A 5,501-nucleotide genomic window follows, 5' to 3' on the forward strand; every position below is an offset into this window, starting at 1 on the left:
GAAATTAGGAATTATTGAGACTAAAATTAAAGGAATGGATGTTGATGATAATCACAGAACATTGATGTAGGACAACATGAGGACAAAATGTTGTCCTCATGTTGTACTCATGTTGTCTTCATGTTGTCTTCATGTTACTTTCATGTTGTCTTCATGTTGTCCTCGTGTTGTCTTCATGTTGTCTTCATGTTGTCCTCATGTTGTCCTCATGTTGCCCTCATGTTATCCTCATGTTGTCCTCATGTCGCCTTCATGTTGTCTTCATGTTGTCCTCATGTTGTCTTCATGTTGTCCTCATGGCGCTTTCATGTGTCTTCATGTTGTCCCCATGTTGCCTCATGGTCCTCATTTTTGTTGTCTTCATGTTGTCTTCATGTTGTCTATGTCTCATGTTATACTCCATGTTGTCCTCATGTCGCTTTCATGTTGTCTTCATGTGTCTCATGTTGTCCTCATGTGTCTTCATGTATCCTCATGTTGTCCTCATGTCGCTTTCATGTTGTCTTCATGTTTCCCCATGTTGCCCTCATGTCGTCTCATGTTTCCTCATGTGTCCTCAGTTGTCTTCATGGTGTCCTCATGTTGTCCTCATGTTGCCTCATGGTCTCATGTTGTCCCAGTTGTCTCATGTGTGTCCATGTTGGTCCCATGTTGTCTTCATGTTGTCCTCATGTTGTCCTCATGTTGTCCTCATGTTGTCCTCATGTTGCCCTCATGTGCCTATATCAATGTTCTTTTTAATTCCCCAAATAACATGATTGATTCCAACGCTCTTTGCCAAGTACAAATCTCTACTTCATTAATTTGGGTCTTATTCTATTTTATAGCATTGTAAAACAAATGGAAGTGTTGTTGAAATAATGAGTAAAAGTTGACATATTCCAGTCTGTGATTATCATCAACATCCATTCCTTTAATTTTAGTCTCAATAATTCCTAATTTCTGCTTTTCTAACTCAAACATTAGGTATAATTTCCTATAAATGAGGTTTATTGACCATAAATTCCAAAAATAACTGTAAAACTAAAGGTAGTAAGTTAGTGTTAAATGTCAAAAGTAGCATCAAAAGTGTTGAAAAAGAGACACAAACTTAGGGTTAAGGGTTAATCAAAAGTCAAATATGTTTGACTCTGTTATTCGTCTGTCTCATGAAGCTTTCAGTCACACACTAAGACATGTCTGGTTCTTACCAGTTGTACGACTCTATGTTTCCTAAGAGAACTCGTCCATAGAAAGTGATTCACAGTTGTGTTTGTGTTTATTTATATTTCAGAGTGCATTATGGGAACTTTATCTGTGCTCGGGCGACTTTTGGCGGAGGAACTTCATCCGTCTGCATTTCCCCAGCAGGTTCCTGGATAGGGGAGCGTCAAAAACCTCAAAAAAGCTTTAGAAGTGGAACAAAAACCATTGAAAATGTGTAAAAAAAAAAAGAAATTAAGAAGCGTTGAAACAAGCGTCAAAATGACTTAATCTGAGAGAATTTGAATTAACATTTGAAATAACTGAAAATGTTCTGAGTTTTTTTACTTCAGCTGCAATTTTTTTGTTTTTTATTACGGTTAACGAGCTGCCAGAACTTTTTTTCTGTTATTTTACGGATTTATTTCTTAGAGTTTAGCAGATCAAGCTAAACAACGATTACTTTTTCACAGAAACTCTCTGCTTCTTCTGAGAAATCTGCCAAATTCTTCTTCTTCTTCTTCTCGCGTGATTACAGTTTTGGGGGATTTGGCCCGTGGGCCCAAGAGTATATGGCTGCAGCCTGGAGCGTCCCATGTCATCCGTCCCGCCTCATGCGGTCTCTTCTCATGCGGAGGCGTGTCCAACGGTAAATCCAGAGGATCAAAAATCAAAAATCGCGAATAATTTTTTTTTAATTCATATAAATGAATAAAATATATATTTTTTTTAAACTAAACATGTCTATAAGATAAATGAATTTACCCGTGACTCCATCTGGAAAATTATTCGCGATATCGTAGCCTAATTTTGACCCTCTGGATTTACCGTTGGACACACCTCCGCATGAGACGAGACCGCATGAGACGGGACGGATGACATGGGACGCTCCAGGCTGCAGCCATACCCGTCTCCGTGGGCCTCGAGTTGGTCACGTGGTCTAGAGAAGGTCCTGTGTGTTGGGGAGTTTTCCCCCTGCTAACATACTGGATTTGTTTAAATAAACTGCTCCTTTCTTCTGATAATAACTCTCACGCATCTCTGAATAATAACAGACAGAGACAGGAAACAGGAAGTCATGGAAGACATCAGTTGTGTTGTTTCAGCTCCACGGTTTTATCAATTCCTTTAAACTCCCGACAAAAAAGTGCTTTCAATGTAAAACAAATCTGTAGTTTCACCTCCACAAGCTGTCCAGGAAAACTAAACAATGTGTTATTCTAACTTCATCTCAATGAAAGAGCACAACTACCTGCAAATTGGTTCAGATTGCACAATTATTCAAAACAAATAGCTGTGATTTTAACATCGAAATACAGTCAAATGTCATTAAAAGCCAGAACATATTCACATATTTCAAAATAATGGCATCAAGTGGCATGACTTTAGACATTTTCAAATCGGACTTAATTGGAATTTGGCATAATTCTCCATGTCCAAAAGTCTTTCTTCTCCATTTCTGCTCCTCTGGGGTAGATCTAGATGTTCATGCTTCACCTAAAGCGACCACATGATGTCAGCCTTTCACTATTTAAAAGCACAGAAATGAAGAACCCCTCAGACGGGGAAACTGGTTCTTACCTACTGGTTCTACAATACTGTACAAACACTAAGCTATTATAATCTGACACGTCTAGATCCAGATGCTCCTCTGTTGGATTAAAACACAAAAAGGGCGATTTTCACCATTCAAGGAGCTTTAAAGGGGAACTTTATTCAACCTGGACCCTGTTTCCCTTCTTTATGTCTAAGGGACTGATGGGAACAACAGGCTTTGACATTGGTCCAGTATTAATTGGGAACGCTATAACCTGCAGCCAGAGACCTGCAACTACAGACCTGCAGCCAGAGACCTGCAGCCACAGACCTGCAGCTACAGACCTGCAGCCAGAGACCTGCAGCCACAGACCTGCAACCACATACCTGCAGCCACAGACCTGCAGCCACAGACCTGCAACCACATACCTGCAGCCACAGACCTGCAGCCATAGACCTGCAGCCACAGACCTGCAGTCAGAGACCTGCAGAAACAGACCTGCAACCACAGACATGCAGTCACAGACATGCAGCCACAGACATGCAGTCACAGACCTGCAACCACATCCCTGCAGCCACAGACCTGCAGCCACAGACCTGTAGCTACATACCTGCAGCCACAGACCTGCAACCACATACCTGCAGCTACATACCTGCAGCTACATACCTGCAGCCACAGACTTGCAACTACAGACCTGCAGCCAGACTACAGCCACAGACTACAGCCACAGACTACAGCGACAGACCTGCAACTACAGGACCTGCAGCCATAACTGACCATGCCTAGCACAGACCTGCAGTCAGAGACCTGCAGAAAACAGACCTGCAACCACAGACATGCGGCCGTCACAGACATGCACGCCACAGACATGCAGTCACAGACCCAACAAATCCCTGAGCCACAGACCGCAGCACAGACCTAGCACAGACTGCAGCCCAGACCTGCACATCAGATAACCTGCAGACACTACCGCCGCGTACATACCGGCAGCCACAGACTTGCAACTCAGACCTGCAGCGACTACGCCACGACTACAGCCCAAGACTAAAGCGACGACACTGCAAACTACAGACCCGCAGCCATAGACCTGCAGCCACAGACCTGCAGTCAGAGACCTGCAAAACAGACCTGCAGCCAAAGACCTGCAGCTACATACCTGCAGCCACAGACTTGCAACTACGACCTTCAGTCAGGCAGCACACCTGCAGCCACAGGACCTGCATTACTACCTGCAGCCACAGACTTGCAACTACAGACCTGCAGTCAGAGACCTGCAGGCACAGACCTGCAGCCACAGACCTGCAAGTACAGACTACAGCGACAGACCTGCAACTACAAACCTGCAACCATAGACCTGCAGCAACAGACCTGCAGCCACAGACCTGCAACTACAGACCTGCAGCCACAGACGGATTTTGACGGGAAGACAACACAAGGGTTAATATTGGACCATTGTCAGAGGTAGATAGACCCCGAGAGCCTGGGGAGCTCACCTGGTAGAGCAGGCGCCCATATACAGAGGTTTACTCCTCGAACCAGCGGCCGCAGGTTCGACTCTGACCTGCGGCCCTTTGCTGCATGTCGATCCCTCTCTCTCTCTAGGGTCAAGGTTGAAAAAAAGGGCATTTACCCTTTAATGGAAATGCAGCAAATATTCCACTTCTTGAAAAGTGTGAGCACAAAAGCAGCGAAATGACCTGAATAAAACCATAAATTACACTTATTTAAAATGAGCTCAATAGGTTTCAACGTGTACAATCACAACAGTGAGCCAGCTCACCACGTCTCAGGGGTCCTGTTCAGTCCCAACCCCCCCAAAAAAAGTTGCTTTTCGTCCTCCTTTGTGTTGTCAACAGCAGAACTGAAGCTGATCCCAACGAGGCATCAAGACATTAGTACCAAAAATAAAAACTCGTTACTCAGCTAGCCTAAACCTTCAATCAAAGGCCGACTGAGCAACGTTATGTCCTCTGACGAAACGTTACAAAACTACAAAAAAAGCTTTATTTTATTGTAAAGGGTGACGCCTCGGAGACGTCTGCATGCGTCTCGTTCCTTATAGAAGAACTCCATCAGGCAACTCAGGCTGGAAACAGAGCGGATGGGATGTCTGACGCTCCAGAGTCCCTGAAGGTGTCTTGACAGTCAGTCAGTCAGTATGTATTTGTGTCTCCTCGTCATCCTACGTCTCCTGAGAGACGTGAGCTGTGAGCATAGTTTCTCGCAATGCAAATAAAAACTCTTTGTTGAGACATGTCTCTCTGTCTGAGCGTCTTCTATTGTCTCCGCAGGACGTCCCACGGCTTGTCCTAACCTTCGTCGGCCATTTCCTTCACGAGTTCCTGATAAATTAAATTCAGAAAGTCTCTCGTCTCCGGCGGTCTCTGTAGACAGCCCAGGCTCCACAAACACCAAAAAAACCAACTGCACCACCAAATATAGCAAAGCGTTCCCAGCCAATGACTGACAGAAGGATTTGGGGGCGGGGGGGGGGCGGGGTTAGTGCGTGGAAGCAGAAAGGGAGGGGGAGGGGGAGGGGCGAGCTAGCTGTTTGATGAAATACTTTGAACGTCAAGAAGAAGTAACGTCTCCCCTAACATCTCTTAGAGCTCCTTTAATATTGCTCCTGATACTTAGAACATAGTTTTAATAGTTTTAAGCAACTATTGCTCGGCTTTGCTAATCTGAGAAAGCATAGTTCGATAGTTCTTCACCAAAACATTAACGGTAACGCCATCCACCAAACAGTTAGAACCAGGGCTGTAGTCAAGACCACCTTAGT

Source organism: Etheostoma spectabile, chromosome 1, assembly GCF_008692095.1.
Source record: "Etheostoma spectabile isolate EspeVRDwgs_2016 chromosome 1, UIUC_Espe_1.0, whole genome shotgun sequence".
Taxonomy (NCBI): domain Eukaryota; kingdom Metazoa; phylum Chordata; class Actinopteri; order Perciformes; family Percidae; genus Etheostoma; species Etheostoma spectabile.